Source organism: Carcharodon carcharias, chromosome 14 (genome assembly GCF_017639515.1).
Source record: "Carcharodon carcharias isolate sCarCar2 chromosome 14, sCarCar2.pri, whole genome shotgun sequence".
Classification (NCBI taxonomy): Eukaryota; Metazoa; Chordata; class Chondrichthyes; order Lamniformes; family Lamnidae; genus Carcharodon; species Carcharodon carcharias.
Window position 1 is genome coordinate 111,856,938 of NC_054480.1, and position 18,728 is coordinate 111,875,665.

The 18,728-nt window shown below is 41.4% G+C and overlaps 1 protein-coding gene across 4 annotated transcripts in view; it reads right to left on the reverse strand.

The window, feature by feature from the left end:
• sema6bb (sema domain, transmembrane domain (TM), and cytoplasmic domain, (semaphorin) 6Bb) overlaps positions 1-15,185 on the reverse strand; it is a 590,981-nt gene extending 575,796 nt beyond the window's left edge. For 2 of the 4 annotated variants that reach the window (XM_041204968.1, XM_041204969.1), the window contains exons 1-2: positions 14,665-15,185; positions 5,503-5,610 (exon numbers count right to left, since the gene is read on the reverse strand). The gene's annotated coding sequence lies outside the window, so the exon portion shown is untranslated. Of the gene's footprint in view, positions 1-5,502; positions 5,611-6,453; positions 6,489-14,664 lie in introns of those variants that run through there. The other 2 variants (XM_041204970.1, XM_041204971.1) reach the window with 2 other exon arrangements.
• Positions 15,186-18,728: the final 3,543 nt, after the last annotated feature.

The window sequence follows — 18,728 nt, forward strand, 5'->3', positions numbered from 1 at the left end:
TGATTTTAAACATAAAGTTCCTCAGAGTGTTTACACCCCAGGTTAGGCAAGTAGGTAACTCTTAGACCACCAACACGTCAGAGAAACTCTCTTCTCCAAGAGACAACTGGTTTTGTTTGCTTATAGCTTTTGCACCGTGAAGCTGAAAAAAATATGAAAATTGCAGAAATAACTCAGTGGGAGGCAGTGGTGTAGTGGTATTGTCACTGGACTGGTAATCCAAAGACCATCGGTAATGCTTCAGGGACCCGGATTTGAATCCCGCCACGGCAGATGGAATTTGGAATTAAAAGTCTGATGATGCATAAATGATTACATTGTCTGACAATGCCATAAAAAAACCCATCTCGTTCACCAACATCCTTTAGGGAAGGAAATCTGCTGTCCTTACCTGGTCTGGCCTATATGTGACTCCAGACCCACAGCAATGTTGTTGACTCTTAAATGCCCTCTGAACATGGGCAATTGGAGATGGGCAACAAATGCCAGCCTAGCGAGTGATGCCCACATCCCATAAATGAATGTAGAAAAGAATTTGGAGAAGAGTAATAAATGGGTATTTAGCTCAAAGTTTGTCCCTCTAGTATGCCATCCCAGCAGCATTTTCAGTCCTCCAGTCTTTTTGTCTCCATTGCACAGCCTGGCAAATTATTCCAAACATTGGCTAAACTGCCACAGAAGAGCCAACCAATCAAAATACAGTGACCTCAATATTGATGTGGTCATTCTTTGGCACATTTTTCCATATCAAAACAATGATTGTACTTGTGACCCCAGCTGAAAAGAATATCAGATCATTTAAGAAATAAAAGTTGGATATAGTTTATTTTTTAATTATTGACAAGCATCGGCGAGTGAAGAAAGCCATTGCACAACATCACCAAGGCTGTAAAGAATAGAAGACAAAGTAAATCACAAAGCATTGATTTGGTGACAGCAAGTTTTGGTTTTGAAAGTCTACAGATGGTAAGGGAAAGGAATGACTCCACAAGATTAGGAGTTCAACAGTCTTTACGTCCTTGGGTAGGATAAATTAGGAGACAGTGCAATGAGGCTGACTGCAACAAAGTGTGGATGCTGAGAGGAGGAAGAGTGTATAATTGGTATATCTGGAAGAACAAGATTGCCGAGAAGTATAGATGTTTTAATAAAACAAAGGACAAGAGAGGTTGTGATAGACAGAAAGTTGCTGACTAGAGAACTACTTGATGCATGGATCGTGAACTGGTTCCACTGATCAACTATGAACATTTCTCACCTTACAATCCGTTCTGACTGTTCTGAATTATGACATCAACATGACAAAATAGAAATAGAGATGAAAATCTGGTATTAACTTATTCTGCAACAACTAAGTACTCACTTTGAAGTGATTTCTTCTAAGTTTCTGTGCTGTAATTTTTTCCAAATTGAGGGAAGCACTTGAGGAAAATAAACTTCAGGGTAACAGGGAAAGAGCGGGGAAAGGGACTGACTGCATTGCTCTACAGAGAGCCAATGTGGACTCAATGGGCTGAATCATCTCCTTCTGTGTCATAATGACTCTAAGACTCTATGAATTTAATGCACATAAAGGTTACAATGCCATTTACAGCAATCCATTTGCCAAGGACTTCATTTTAGCAATCAGCATTTTATAAGGAGACAGATAAGTACTACAGGGAAAGGGGGTGTGGTAGGTTTGATGGTTTGTTGGATGGATGTTCATGTTCACTGTTAGGTCTAAAATAGCTGATAACTAAAATGACATTCCTAGTGGTAACATTGTTCTGTTCAACATGGATCATGAGCAATCCTTACAATCGTGTGCCCTGTCTATGATCCTGATGGTACAAGTGAACATTAAATAATCCTAATGCACAAATTGAAAAGGAGCGGGGAGTTCGCCCAAATTTCATATTGCTTCCTAGGATGTAGGAAAACACAATGCTGGATAGTTTATACTTGCTGACCTACATTGGCTCCAGGTCAAGCAACATCTTGATTTCAAATTTCTCCATGGCCTCATCCCTCTCTATCTCTGTAATTTCTTGCAGCCCCACAACCCTCCAAGATATCCGTGCTCCTCCAGTTCTGGTGTCTTGAACATCTCTAATTTTATTTGTTCCACCAGTAGTGGCCATGCCTTCAGCTGCCCAGGCCCTAAGCTCTGGAATTCCCTCCCTGCTCCTCTCCACTTTACTTTTCTCCTTTAAGGCAATCCTTCAAACCTACCTCTCTGACCAAGCTTTTGGTCATCTGACCTAAAATCCCCTTATTTGGCTCACTGTCACTGGGTCAAAATCCTGCAACTCCCTTCCTAATAACGCTGTGGGTGTACCTACACTACATGGACTGCAGTGGTTCAAGAAGGCAGCTCACCACCACCTTCTCAAAGGCAACTAGAGATAGGCAATAAATGCTGGCCCAGCCAGCAAAGTCCACATCCCGTGAATGAATAAGTGTTAAATTTTGTTTCAGCATGCTTCTGTGAAGCACTTTGGGACATTTTACTATGGTAAAAGGTGCTATATAAGTTGTTGTAGATTGGTCAAAACTGAAACTGGGCCAGCTTGAGCAGCTTGTCTGAATAAACATTGAGACGCAGGTAAAGTGCTATTACAATTAGTTACAAACACTTTTAAAAAATCAGAGAATAGCCATGCTAGTCCACTGAATTCCTGGTCATGTGGTCAAAGTTTGAATCTCAGTCTTTTTCTTTTCCAATCCGATTTTCCTTTTCTTCCCCCTTGCATCAGAAAAGTCTCTGGTTTCATTGCAGATCTATGCTCAGTTAACTGACCTCAGCCATGATGCAGTAGGAACGTTGCAATTAGCCTTGGCATTTTTGCGATAGGGACAATAGCAAGAGCCATGGGACACCCCAGCCAGACAAGAATGCAAACTCATATACCACCCAACCCAGCTAACAATACACACCCTCATACATAGCTAGCACATAACACACACTCTCAAAGCAGTAGATCTGACCCATAAAACACACCTTCAGACACAGCCTGATCCAACTCCTAACACACAACTTCATGAGAAAGACAAAAAAAGTGATACTCAGAGGAATAAAGCCATGGCCAATTTTGGGAATACTCTGGTAAATTCCTTTTTTCCTAAGGCAAGTCAATTCCTGATTGTTATCTGGCAACTTCGGTTGGAGAATGTGCACTTCTGGATTGTGTGGGAGTGAGTGAAGGGATAGTGCCAGGCTTGGTTGTGATGCTAACACAAACAGCTTAATGACGCCAAAAGAATGCCCACTTGAGTAAGGAATTGACAGTTAGTTCACACCAGTTAAATTGTACCCCAGCATAAGCCAGCAGCTTCAGCAGAGCAGAGGATAAATCATTCACCAACAGCAACGTATCCTTCATCTTGCTGGAAGACAGAGCCCAATTATCTTGAGCAAGAGACACAATTGAGATTTTGTAACTTGCTGAATTGCTAATTTTGCAGGAGTGGAAGGTTCACATCTTACGTTACAGAAATGCCTCCGTGGACTTTGAGCAGTTATTGAACAACAGATACAAAAATAAAGAAGCTATTTCCTTCACACTTGTCTCACCGATGTGCGATTTGTTTTGCTTCCCAATGAAAGATGATAGCAGCTCAGACCGAAACAGGGTCTTATGCTGTTGAAGAGGCATTTTGTTTGAATCTAAATATAGGTTTTGATTTTTAATCTCTGAAAGGTTGCACAGCATGTCCTGTTTCTTGTCAATTAACCCTTTATGGCCTGACAGCTTTTGGCACTTTTCCCATGGCAGTGTGCTTCCCACAATGTAGGAAGCGGAGAACTGAGCTTGCTTTCTACCCACCTTTTCTGAAGGTGCTGACTCATGAAAGTTAAGACTGTACAGACAAAGGATGTCCTTTGGCATCTACGGTTGCCAACTCTGGTTACACATAATCCGGGAAGTTTCATTAAATTACCCCTCTCCTACCCCGAACGTGCCTGACCTTGGTACGTACAACCATCCTACACCAACTGGAAACTAACAGACCCTCCCTTACCTGATTAGAAACTATTTAACTGTTAATGAAATGGCCACCCCATCCCCCTTCTCTTGTAATTAATTTTTTTTTAATGCCCTCTGTAATTTTTTCACCCAGGTTGCTCGCAGATTAATCTTTAACTCCTGGAGACTCTTAAGACAAACTGGAGTGTTGGTGGCACCTCTTGCCACTTTAACAAGGTTCTTCATGGGTGAGCCTAATTAATGAGTATTGAGAAGGTCCTTGGCAGTGGAGTGGATCAGAGGTAACAATGGAAATCCACACACCTGCCCTTTCCTATGGCTTCAAATAGAAATGTTGTCTTTTTCTAGGGCTATGACTGTGCTGCTCTATAATTGCTGGCTGCAGTCTGTTGTGCAGGTTAGTACTGGGAGTGACTCATGCTACATTTACCTTACACACTACATGCTCTAATTCAATGACAGTGCTGTAAGATAAATGAGCAGCAGAGAGAAGTGCCTCAAGCTTGCTTTGCACACCAGCAGAGCCAGCAGAATCAGTGCTGTTTGGAAATGGCTACCGCTAGTAGCCCCTATTTAGTTTCTGTTCTCAGTCCAGCTGTACATCAGGCCAACAATGCAGTTTCCTGCTTGCTGGCCTCTGGGATCTTCCCCACCCAATGAGTAAGTTCCAGTTGTAAGATATAAAAATTATAATTGTTATTTCCAAACAACATTGGCTTCTCTCACTTGTTTATGTTGCTATAGCACTGCTGTGGAACTGCCCTCCAGTGTAGAACAGTTCAAATGATAGGATAGTGACCTGAAGTGTTAACCCTGTTTCTCTTTTCACTGATGCTGCCTGATCTGTGAAGTGTTTCCAACATCTTCTGTTTAAATAAAAATATTAAATTGTTTGAACAAGCGCCAAAACTCATTGGATAAACAATGGTCTGTTTGCTTTCCAATTTGCTTTCCAGTTGCAAGGGAAGATGGTGTTTGTGGGTGTGGGGGGTGAGGGGGAGGTAGTTGGAGGTGGGAGGTCATATAACAAAACCCCTGGATTATGTCCAGAGTTGACAAAGCTAGAGAACCAGCGTATTACAGAACGACTTCAAGTCAAAACAATTGCATAACATTAACTGAACATCACTGTCTCTTCTCAAGGGAACTAGATGGCCTTTATCTGCTACCCGCCCACTGTAAATGTCAATACAAACCAATGAAAAGTTGCACAAGTGGAACAAGTGCCAAAGCTGACCTGAGGGAACAAAGGCATTGAAATGGCTGGTCTACATGTAACTTGTGTGAAGTTATAGCACCAGATTTCACTTTGAAGCATGGCTAGATTTCAATATTCCACATTTTAAAAAATCTATTATTAATTATCTATCTCCCTTTTCTGTACTTTCCAGATTCTCTTGTTATTTCCCAATGCTGGGAGGTAAAGGATTGTTTCCCCTGTCTGTAGGTTTCCTTCTTATTTGAATAAAACTCTCAGTGCCCTCTTCAGGATACTTTGCAACAGTCAGCATGCAAACCCAACCAGACTCACCTTTCAACTAAAGCCAACACTGCAGCAATTTTGGAGAATGCTGTTTTAATGAATTCCCCATCTTGTCCACAAAGATTTCTCTTCCACAAATATTGATAATTGTTCCATCTGCTTGGACAAAGGAAATTATCATTGAAGAATAATGCCACTCAAACCGCTGACATTTCAGTGATATTTGTTTAAATGACAGAATCGATTTGATAGAGCAAGAACTTGGAGAAGAAGCACCCGATGCCCAACCAAGCTGATTGGTAAGCTAATAGAGCCAGGGAGACATCATACACAGAAGCTACTAAATCTCCAGAGGATGTGGATATTCCTCACTACATTTCAATAGGAAAACAGGAGCTCTTCAATTGATTGCAATAAAAAATGGACCCTTTCCTTCTGATTTTCATAGAAATGGATATATCCTCATGAGAGATTTTGAAAAACGAACAACTGCTGTATTAGATCGTCATGGAGAATAGATAGCCTATAATCCCCTCCCCTTGCACACCATTACTGGCTTAAACAAAACATCTCAATGGGTGTGCTACAGCCACACTTGAAATCTGGTATTCTCTCTTTCAAAGGCTGTTGGTGCTGGATGGAGCTTTCAAGACTGAGATGGACAGATGTTTGTTATGTAAGTGCATCAAGGAGTTATGGCTGATAAATGGATTGATGATAACAGCAGCCATGATCTAATTGAATGGTGGAGCTGGCTTGACAGGCTGAATGGCTAATTCTAAGTTCCTCTGGAAAGCAGCCTGAGCTATTGTCTCAGAGCTTAATGCTCACAAACTCATCCAAAATTATTTGTTTGGTGTCGCTGTTGCACTGGACTGCAATGAGTGCACACCCTCTGGCAAAAAACATCTGGTTGGGATCTGATGGCAGTTTAGTTTTAGTATTGTCAGTTCCACCTGTTATCTCTGTAAGAAAATAAAAAGAATTATTTGTGCTCACAGACATCTCTTCTTTCTTCTGTCAAATCCATTCAGCGGCAGATGTCTCAGCTCCTTTTAAATAGGCAAAAAGGGGAAAACATGAATTCAAATCTGCACATGGTGACCCAACAAAGAAGCAGCTTGATTTTAGGACAACAGCCAACTTTTTTCAACGCACTTCAACAGAGTATTATCCATCAAGTCGACAACACCAGTTTCGTTGTCAATTATAACAGAACAAATCATTAAATTCACTCAATTCAGTTTGTAAGTGCACTGTCATTGTAAAGCTGACCCATACCAACCCAGGTGATTCCTGTTTTATCCTGAGTTTTATCCTGAGTCCTAAACTCAGATGGGGTAGCAATTGGCCTGTAGATTAGGAAATAGGAAATCAGCCAGATTCTATCTCCAGATCACCATCCAGGGGCTCCAAGTTCACATCTATGTAGTAAAAACAGAAATGCTGGAAATACTCAGCAGGTCAGGCAGCACTTGTGGAGAGAGAAACGGATCTAACATTTTAAATCGAAGACCTTCCATGAAAACTGGAAAAAGACCGGATTTTTGTTTGTCTTCTAATGCCATCTAGTGCTGATAAAAGCTCAGTGACCTGAAACATTGGGAGGGATTTTCCAGCCCTGCCAGCCCCCACCCTCATCTGGTTCTGCCAAAAGTCAATGAACTTCTGGCTGGCCCTGCATGCCCAGTGGTGGGTGCCACTACGGCAGGATTGGAAAATCCCAGCCACTAACTCTGTTTCTCCCTCCACCGATGCTGTCTGATCTGCTCAGTTTTTCCAGCATTTTCTGTCATCAATTCAGATTTCCAGCATCCGCAGTATTTTGGTTTCGCATGTGTGAGGATTGTGTGAGGAATGGATAGTGCTCAGCTGTGATGTCCCCATGGAGTTAAGACCTGCTAATGGTGACTGCCTAGGCTCACACGCAGATTGTTCAGAGGGCTGTGAGCACCATGGGACCTCTGATTTCAAACAAGGAAGAAAATGAAAGAGGAGACTTTCTTGAAAAAAAGGTGTGGGCTTAATGGATCAAATGCTATTTACTTGCTTCTAAATAAAGTACTCTCTCAGCTCAAATTTATTGGTGTAAAATTGTTTTATTTGCAAAAGCTTTATGTCAATTGCCTCAATAAGGCCTTGTTGGGGAGGGTCTCTCTCCTGACCCTTCTTTAATTCACAAAAGAGAGATCAATAAACAGAGCTGCCATGATTACAGTCTTCAGAATATCTAAAGAACAGTTTCTCAGAGAAATGCTAAAACTCAAGGCGACAGCATAATATTAAGCACACTGACATATTTAAAAATATCATAGCGCCACGACAACATGGTTAGCAAAGTTGACATCATTCCAGTCCAAATCAATCACTGCAACTAAATGTTATTTCCAAGATCTGAGAATGTCTGAAAACTCTGCACCAAGACTGGAATGCTCTTTAATCCACCTAGAGCCATAATCAGGTACAATCGTCAGCAGGGCTTCTTCCAGATTTTGGCAGGTAAAAATGTTTCAAAGATTCACCACTGAGGGCACAGTTAAGATGTAAAGTTAAGCATGTAAGGAGTTAAGAAAATGAATACAGGCTTTCCTTCTGTTTGGTGCAGTCGGAGAATTTGCTAGGCTAGGGCTTTTGTTTTCATGAACAGGGATAGCTTGGGTCAGTTTGGATCGGTGTTTCAGAGGTCAGCTTATCCCTAAAAACTGAAATAAAAAATGATTCTAGCAGAGCTACATGAAGAAGTGTACTATTCTCAATGCGTGGGATATCTTGTAAACGTGGTGATGCAGAACAATCAATTGAATGCACTCACTCCCACATGTTGAGTTCAGACCTAGTCTTTCCCATACGCACCAAAAATTGTATATTTAAAAAGTTACAAAGCAACAAAAAAGGCTAACAACAACCTGGAGCTACTCCCACATGCTGGTCCAGCAATCTAGTAAAAGCAGTTATCCCCTGTCAAATGCATAATTCACACTCAGTGACATCTCACGGCAGTCTGCAAAGTTCTAGATGAGGCCTATTGCACAATAGGATGGATGAAATTTGTTCCAAATGTTCAGCTGCATTGAATTAACCCCTTTATCCTTGAGACTTTCAGGAAATCCAATTATTTTCCAATGGGAATTGGAAGATCAGTTTTGGCTGAATACATGGGAAAGAAATCAAATCCCTTGTAACTGTGTCACTTTGGTGATGTTTGCTAAATGGAACTCCCAACTTCAGATGCAGATTTAAAATGGGATCCAAAGCAATAGATTTGATTCAGGATGAGTCTAAAAAGCCAGTGTTCTTCTGGGTTCAACACAATACACAGCACAAGCTAACCTGATATCAGTCAAAGCTGCACGGGGACAAAGCAAGAAAGAATTGCTGGAGGGCTAGGATTCAGCAATGCTGTCATTGTAAATATATCAGCAAACCTATACTACCAAACCCAGCAAAACGCAACATTAAACTTAGACTATCAAACCAAGACACCAATAACAGCAAAGCAATACCAAATGCAGATAAACCATGTCAGGAAATCTACAATGCCAAGCCCAGTCAAAACACACCAGTGAGCCTATAGTGCCAAACCCAGTCAAAATATATCATCAATCTGCATTTTAAAAGAACCCTCAATTCATTGAAAGTTTCTGTTTTCTTTTTCTTAAAGAAACACACTTGTGCAATGCATATTGCAGCACACTATCAAATCCCTTTCACATGACATTATTTTGAAAACAATCTGCACATGGATAGCACCTTTAACTTAAAGGAACATCTCAAGCTGCATCGCAGAGGCATAATGAATGAAGTGGAGCTGAGCTAAAGATGGAGATATTAGAAAGGGTGAAAAATAGCTTTATCAAAGAGAGTAGTTTTAAGGAAGTTCTTGAAGGAGAAGCAGGAATTGGGGAGGTGGATTCAGTTTACCAATAGGTTGCGAATTCAAGAGTGTGGAGCCTAGGTGGCGATCATCAACGGTAGGATAAAGGGAAAAACAGAATTACCTGGAAAAACTCAGCAGGTCTGGCAGCATCGGCGGAGAAGAAAAGAGTTGACGTTTCGAGTCCTCATGACCCTTCGACAGAACTTGAGTTCGAGTCCAAGAAAGAGTTGAAATATAAACTGGTTTAAGGTGTGTGTGTGGGGGGTGGAGAGAGAGAGAGAGAGAAGTGGAGTGGGGGTGTGGTTGTAGGGAAAAACAAGCAGTGATAGAAGCAGATCATCAAAAGATGTCAACAACAATAAGATGTCAAGGATAAAGGGAGTTGGAGATGCACAACTGATCGGAGTAAGAGCATAGAGCTCTTGGAGGATACCAGGGCTAGAGGTGCCCAGGATGAGAGTTTTAAATTTCAGGTGCTGGAGGATTGGGAGCCATTGTAAATCAATGAGACCAGTGATGATGGATGAGCAGAGCTTGGCACAGTATAGAATATGGGTGAGCTACAGTTAATGAACTTAACTCAAGTCTTGTCCATTCCAGTCCAAGTACCCTTTAACAAATGATAATGTTAATTACAGCCAATCAGCTTCTCTAACATGAAAAATAATTACAAGTGGTGAATCATATTCCTTCAGGTTTTAATCGGCATTGAAGATTTTTAAATGTAACATTTTATATTTTCTTTCTGTTTGATTTTTTTCCTCTCTCTTAATCCAATCTTCCTTTCATTCTTTATTCCTCATTTGATAACTAATTTTGAATTACCCACTCTATTTTACTCTTCCTTTGCAGTTCTTGTTTATTTATTCCACAACGCAAATACCTGAGTAGGTGGCATTCTCTTCCCTAAAGAGCAGTGGAGGCTGGGTGATTGAATTCATTCAAGGCAGAGTTAGACAGATTTCTGACAGGCAAGAGAGTCAAGAGTTATGGGACTCAGGTGACAAAGCAGAGTTGAGACCACGATCAGATCAGCCATGAGCTTATTAAATGGCGGAGCAGGCTTGAAGGGCTGAATAGCCTACTCCTGCTCCTAAGTCCTATGTTCCTAGTCCTATGTTCCAATCCCTCAATCTGATTGGTTAAGGAGATACAATTACTCACCTGTTCACTCAGGTTCCAGATGCCCTGTTTCCCTCCCTGCAATGTTTTTGTCTCACATTTTCAGCAACTTGCCACACAAAAGCTTTAAAAAGCTAAGTACAGGTGGGCAAAATTAATAGCAGAGGCTGTTAAATGCTTGGCCAAAGCCAAATCTGGCCCATAAGGTTTCAGTAAGAGGCAGTTGGTTATGAAATCTAATGCTTGGCTGGGTGACTAGTTGAAAATCTACCTTGCAGCCTCGTGCTTGAGTTTTCAGTTTAGGCTTCATATATAAGAGAGGGTAAATGAACTATTTAACAGAGGAATGCATCACATTGGGTGGGAACAGGACCATGCTTAATCACTACACATTCACTTTGTAGCTGTAAGTCACTAGATAGTGAGCAAGAGTGAGAAACCTGCATGTTTTTCTGAAGTTCAGGAGTTCTGAAAACACTTGTGTGCTGACTGTTGGCCCAACAGAGGTGCTAACTCAACACAACACTAATAACTCAATCAGCCTGCATTTGTAAAACCCAAAACAAAATGTTTGATGTGATTCTGCAATTGGCCAGCACTTACTGAACAATCTTGACTATGCTAATAGCTACACTAACAAACAATTTAAGATCATCAGTCAAACTCATAACGTGGCTCACTTTCGCTTGCTAGTAGCAACATACATTCATATGCAGGGAACATTCTCTGCAGACAAAAAGAATGTGTTTTATCCCTGTACCTTTTCCGAATTACTTGGGGAACTTGTAATTCCATGTTGCTTTCTCCTTGGCACTGCCTCAGCCAATAAGAGTCAACTTGCCAGCCAATTAGTACCCTGGTGATCATTTGAAATTTGGCATTTTTGCTTTTGTCCTGATGAGTCCAAAATAAAAAGCTTCAGCAACATGTTTCTCTTTTCAGAAATATTCAAGTTCTGTACTACCAAACAACTGTTTGAACACTAATAAACAGAAAGTTGATGGAAAGCAGTCACTGACCATCTTCATGAGTGGGACAAAAATATTTTGCTAAGGTATTCATGGGTTAACCAAAACAAATCATCTAACATAAAGATAATTCTGTAAAAATCTGAACCTTATATTTAACTGAATGCAACTGAAGGCTTGCACAGGGCACAATATGTTTTCTTCATGTGCAGAATTTACTTTAATAAAATAGAAATGCAAATTTAATTCATTTTTTATTAATAGGTGCTTTATTAAAGTTACACAATTTGATTGGTTGATGAACAGACTCCAATTCCCTTGTCAGATTTCTGCCTTCTGAGAACTTCATTTAAATTTCAAAAGTGGCTTTGCTCATGTTCTAAAGGGATCAGCTGCCAATCTTCCTCCTAATGGTTATAGGAAAGTCTCACTTGTAATTGATGTTATTTAATGATCAAGTGTTAGTTGACAGCACTCTTGTCACTATGACAGAATTTCATGGATTCAAGCCCCACTCTAGGACTTGAGCACATAATCTTGGTTGACACTACAGTACAGTATTGAGGGACTGCTGCACTGTCAGAGGCACCAGCCATCCTTTGATGTGATGTTAAATCATTTGCTTTTTAAAATGGATGAAGGTCTTTCAAAACAGAATAGTATAGTATCCTAGTCCTTCCTTGTCCAATATCTCTGTCTGTGATAGTTTTCTGTATGCTAAATGAGAACCATTTTTATCTTTATAACAGTCATGGCACTTTAAAATTATTCATAGAACATAAAGCGCTTTGAGACAATTTTGCAAAAAAAAGAATAAGTTGCGATAAAACTGTAAGCTTTACTTTCTTTTTGCGTCTTCATTTGCCTGTCTTTATTTCTATTCTTTACAACTTTGGTGGTATCCTGCATGATGAGCCCTGTCCCCTCATTCTGATTCCTCAACGAAACAATTCTAACCAGGGAAGTAATTTGAGCCTTATATACCTAGAGGCAAACCCATGGGACTGGACCAGATTGCTTTACGCCCTGTTCTTTGCTCTCGATTGACTTAAACTGTCCACCCCCTTCCCAATTTGAGACAGGGTTACCTTCTGCTGGCTAGCAGGTGAGGCATGGCAGAGCTGGGCTAGGATCATGATTTGACTTCTGATTTCTGCTCAGCTGACGGAGAAACTTAATTGAAACCCTTAATGACTATAATCCCCAGATAGTGACACAGAAACCAAAAAGGAGGGAAAATTACATTTAAAAAATATTAGGCTTTTCATCTCTGCTTTTCGTTTTAGAAGTTTCTGGAACACAGCACACAAAAAAATGGACTCTGCATTCCTAAACTTGACCACTGGTAACTGGCAAAGCTGGAATCAATTAAACCACTTGGTCATCACCTTGTTTACTTATCAGCCTAATCTTCAATTCTCGAATCCTGATTCTGACTATATTGATTCAGTGGAGTCTCAGTACAACTAAAGCAGATCTGTCATGTGTTTTGTTTTTGATCCCATAGTTTACAATTCATGGAGAATGAGATCGACATTCAAATCCATCTAAAATCAGGGAGGTATTCAGTCAACACAGGCAGTATCTCCCAAATGGGTCTCTATAGGTTAGTCTAAATTCTGCCAATGCTATAGTATTGAAGGCACAAATCCATAGTGAATAGGTTTTGTACGAATATCACCACAAAATGCATTTAAAAAAACAAAGCCTTGATGGGGATTAACATCTAGAAGAACACAAGAGACTCAGAGAAATTTCCATTAAGGTAAAGCGACTGCAAAAGCCAGATAGGCTCTTACTGGCAGAACAGAACATACTGGGAATTGTGTAGCATTCTAGCACTAAAATCTAAACAGAGATAGACAGATGAGGAAGACGTCCTTGCAATATTTAATTGACACATACAGCCAGTAACAAGACAAAGGATAGCTATTATGAAGGGAATGTCTCTATGGGTGTGCTCAGAAGACAAGGAACACTAGGAATTGCCTGTATTAGTTTAGTTTTTGGCACGAGAACTGCAAACAATTGGGAAATTGGTCTTCCTAAACTTTGTCACTTTTCCTTTGTGTCGACAATTAATTTCCAGGTCCCGTCCGTTGAACGAAAAGCAGGTGAAATCTGCGAGGACTTGCCCAAGGGGCTCCCCTTGCTTTTTCTGTGGGTACCCTGTCCCACCTGTCATCGTGTTCACCCCGCGAATCTGGAAAGTCACAGGTTCCTTCCATAATCCATGCTGAATTAATCACCCAGTCTCGCTATTCCCTGATGCTATCTGGTGATTGCTGCTGGAAAGTGAGAGTGCGTGTGTGTGTATAAATTCCGGGTGAGGACAAGATTGAGTCTTACTGTGAGGAAACCCACGATCATGCAGGTTTGCCATTCCTCGCAGTCCAAATCTCTAGGTATTTGCAGATCACTTTCCTAACAGGCTAGCCTTGCTCTGAAAACAAGGCTAAAACAGAGCAAGAAGTGAACCTTCTCTTCACCCTCCCCCATTTAAGAGTAACGAGTGCAACGGAGAGAGAGGGCTCACAAAGGAGCCTAACAGGCTACCAGCTGAAGCAGCTAATGAAGGGTGAACGCAAAGCACTATTGCTGGAAGACGGTGGACTCCCATTCGTGAACTGAACTCCACCTGTACAGAGAGACATCTCAAAAAACCCACTGCCGGTCAAAAGAAAGAAGGGGCACTTTCCCAACCGTTTAGAAAGTGAGCTGCATTATTTTCAGTGTTTAGTAGACGGCAAACACAACACATGAAAAGGAATGAATTTTTCGTCTCGCAATAGATTAACCATTAGCTGCTGCCAATGGTTAGTTCAAAGAAACCATTCAAATAATATACGTGAAACATTGCTCCTGTGCTGCTGAAAGACAGGAGCGAGTCGATTGAAAAAGCTTGTTCAAAACCAAATATACAAGTTCTTCTAGCCCTTACGTACTATGGGAAATGTAGAATATATATGCACATTTATTTTAAGTGCCCGATTTTTTTTGCCAAGTCACAGATGTCTTATGAGAACCTACCTTTTTAAAGGCATCTTTCGGGAACCTTTAAGCGAAACAGAACCCAGCAGAATGTGTTGTAAAGCCAGTGGACGAATTACATTGTGGTTAATGCTTTTCCAGTATAGTAGCAATTTTGCGAATAAATTTGTGATCTTTAACATTGCAAAAAAAAAAATCACATCAAATAATTATTAATAAGTCAGAATGAAATCTTAAAGAGGTTTCTCTTACCTTGTTTTCAGTGTCAGACGGCTCCTGCACGGACCCAGAATGAGAACTCGCTGAATTACCTTGTTAGCTGAGGTTTTGACACTCGGAAAACATACAGGCAACGAGCACTTCACTGATCACCCATCTATGGGCTCTTCTCAGCTCATGTTCTTAACTAGTTGTCTCCACACCTGTCCCAGCCCCGCTGCACTTGAGTCCAAATACTACTCCTTGGCAGAATTAGCCGGGAAAGGGGTAAGGGGAATCAGCCCTGGAAGTCTGCTGGTAGTCACAGCAGCTGTATACAGTTGAAAGCCACCTGGTTCTGTTGTGCCTTCTGCAGTGTGTAGATCCAAAGTGGGTGGGGGAAGAGGAGAATAGCTGTGAAAGTGATTTGTCCTTGTGTTGTGTGTGGATATGCAGTCTCTTTCTCTCTCTCTTCAGTGTCTGTGAACCACCCTGCACGGGATTAGGGCTGAGCTCCCACCTCATACCTCTGTATGATACCAGGAGCGCACGCAGTGCCCTCATCTCACTGCTACTCCGAGCACCAGCCTCCAGCATGTAGCAAAATCTGAACTGGAGCTTGCACCGAAACTGGACTGGCTTCTGTTTTTCATTTCCTCCAGGCAGTTGTATTATTTGTTCATTATTTTTGCCTCTTTTACACGAGAGATATACAAAACCGAAGCTTGCCCTGACATAGTCCTACAATCTCAACAAAAATCTAGGATCTAAAGTATATTTTACAGAATTTCTCACCAAAGCAAATCAGTTCGAGTTTAGAAATCTATCAATAGATGTTTTGTGAGATTTTATTTTCAGTAGAATATCTTGTTTTTAATGACCAGTTCGGTAGCAAGGTTTTTGTTACATAAGTAACAAGTGGCTTTTTTAAACTGATAATTAGCATCAGCTAATGAAATTTAGAGAGTTATACAAATCAAGTCTCAAATTGAGAAGTGATAGAGTAGTCTCTTTGTCTGTTCCACTCCCCTCTTCTCCCGCACAATCTGATTCTTGCCAGTGTAAAGCCCAGCATCCTACCATTGTTTGGGCAGCTCACCTAATGGCCGGTGTATGGACTGCTGTTGCAGCTGAGACCTATCCCCTTCTCACCTAGCACTCACACATGTGCACACTCAGATTTAAGTTTTGTTTTATTATTCTTTTATGGGACGTGGGCGTCGCTGGCTAGGCCAAGCTTTATTGCCCATCCCTAATTGCCCTTGAGAAGGTGGTGGTGAGCTGCCTTCTTGAACTGCTGCAGTCCATGTGGTGTAGTTCCACCCACAGTGTTGTTAGGAAGGGAGTTCCAGTAACAGTGAAGGAACATTGATTTAGTTCCAAATCAGGATGCTGTGTGGCTTGGAGAGGAACTTGCAGATGGTGGTATTCCCATGCGCCAGCTGCCCTTGCCCTTTTAGGTGGTAGAGGTCACGGGTTTGGAGTAATGACCACAAGTGGGTTCTGAGCTTACTTTTTGTCCTCTGGTGTGCAGAGGCACTTTGAAACAAATTCCTATAGCCACCCAGGTACAACTTAACAAACACAACATAGAACATGGATCAATCCACAACATACAAAGTTATTTGTCACAAGATATTTATTTATCAATGGTAATGGTAAGTCTTTGAGGGTCTTATTCCTCAGAGCAGGAATCACGGTCTATTTCTCCTTTGCTCACCAAAAAACATTCGAGTCAAATACATCACCTCAACTGACCAACGAACTTGAGTACAGAACAAGGGTTGGACTTGAAACTTCCCTGACCTGTAATATACCACACTACTCTGTGCCATACTGTCCTGTGCTACATTTATTAACTGACCTGAGAAAGAATGTTCTTTATGGTTTCTCTATTCTAAATTGTGTCCCTGACAGTGATGGATGCTGGACCATTGACAGACTCTTGGCTGGTAATGGATGCTGGGGTACCATTTTTCTGCCAATGGTTGGGCTGAGTAGCCAGTTTTCAAATTGCTGGTCTGTGTGAACTGACAGCCAGAACCTGAAGTCACAAATGAAACTTCCAAATAGCAGTGTCTGCATAAATCTTGTTCTGTTGTTGTCACTTGGGCTATGGAAATACTGAGCAGTATAAAAGAGGCAAATTTGGACCTACCACTGATCTACCAGTGGCGGAAGTCCCACATCATAAATAGCTTATCAGAGACGGAGCCACAGGCAATATGTATTCGACAAGGGATATTGACGTCACAGTGAGGCACGTTGTATTGAATTGAACCAAGTCCCTGGGGGGTATCATTAATGTACTCCATCAGACTGTCCCAATTTCAGCAGTTGCATTTATTCTCACTGTTAATAATGTCAATATTTTGTATGACTAAATCAGAGTAAGATTTTAATCTATTTCATTGTAAATCTTGAGCATTTTAAAACTCATTTTTGCAATTGATCTTCCACAATTAGTTTTCTTGAAGTGGCAGTTTAATTAAAGGAATTAACATGTGAGTTCAGTCAACTGCTTACATGGGTGATGAGGAGGGGTGGGAGTGACGGTTCATGGTGCAAGTTTAAAATATCTGATGCCTGTGCTTCATGCAGCCTCTCCTGGGCCTACTCTTCCTCAGCTCAAAAATTCCAAGTGAACCAAATCACATCCTATCCACTCCCACCTTCCTGATTTAGTCACAGTACTCGAAAGTGTATTCCCGACATCAAATAGAAAACAATCCCCCTCTTATCCCAATTCCCTGCTGAGCAATGAATTAGGATCATTCATGTTGACCTAGCAAGTCTGCCATGCACCTTTTGCTCATCAACAGATGTGGGACACCACTTGTTGCAACACACTGCCGTTCAGTGACATAAACCCCCACTCAGGTCTCTGACCTTCAGTCTGCCCTGGCTGCAGCTCAAGCTTACTCCCCACCATTTACGTTTCGAAGGGTGAGCTCAGAGCACCAGTAGCTGTAGCACTAAAATAAATGGACAAGTGCAAGATTGCACGTGAGCAGCTGCATTGGCATCACTACACTGTGGGATCCTTGGGGTCAATGTAGAGAGTAATGTAGAAACAGCAAACTCCATGTACCCGCAAAAGTGTCACCCACAGAATGGCAGCCATCGCATTTGCTGTAGATATAGAGGAAACAGGTGAAGCAGCCATTTCCCCAGTGTAAATTGTGGTACTGCAAGTGCTCTTCCAATCTTGAAACCCCAGTTCGAATTCCAGTCCTGATGGACAGTCATTGATCTGAAACATTGACTCTGTTCCTCTCTACACAGTTGCTGCCTGATCTGCTGAGTGCTTCCAGCATTTTCTGCTTTTATTCCAGATTTCCAGTGTTTTGCTTTTGTTGAAGGACTTGCCTCTGCTTCATTCAGGAACACAGCAGACTTGTTGCTGGAACTTGCAGCTAGGTGCCTCACTTCATGATCATAACTAAATCAATCAAATCAAACACACTCCAAGAAGCTGCTCCAGTTGTCAGCATGGCTCCCTGGAGCATGGTAAATTTATAAGTTCTGGCAATCCCCTTACCAAGCATTCAGACAGTGTATGCCCCTGTCTTTCTCCCCTAGTGCTTGTGTGTCGATGTCTGTGCAGCATAATATACCTCATTTCCAGGCTGCCTCTAAAGGCATGGCTACAGATTGTAAATAGGACATTAAATTCAGCCAGAGCATACCATGTGGAAATAGATGGAGTATAAATCTTGCGCACAGAAATTCTAATCCAAGAACATAATGTTTTACACTTGTGTATTTGTCAGAATTCAGCTGTGGTTCAACTCATGAGGTTTGCAGTATGCAGGATTACTGAGAGCTGTCACTGGTTACAAGATAGCAAATTAACCAAACTCTGAGGGCAGAAGAAACTGCAAAATAAATTTAATTTTGCCCAAGAAAATCTTTCATTTCCCATGGTCCATTCCCTATTTCCCTGAAAGTGCTGACTCTTGCTGGAATATGTTTCCATGCATTCGGGCAGCACCCCACCCCCATCCAAGTGTCCATTCTTTAAGTGTGAATCGGTTCAACCGTGGGGTACCATAGTAAGCACGATGCTGGTCTTCCCCGACTTCCAAACACATGTTCAACAGGAATCGTTGGACAAT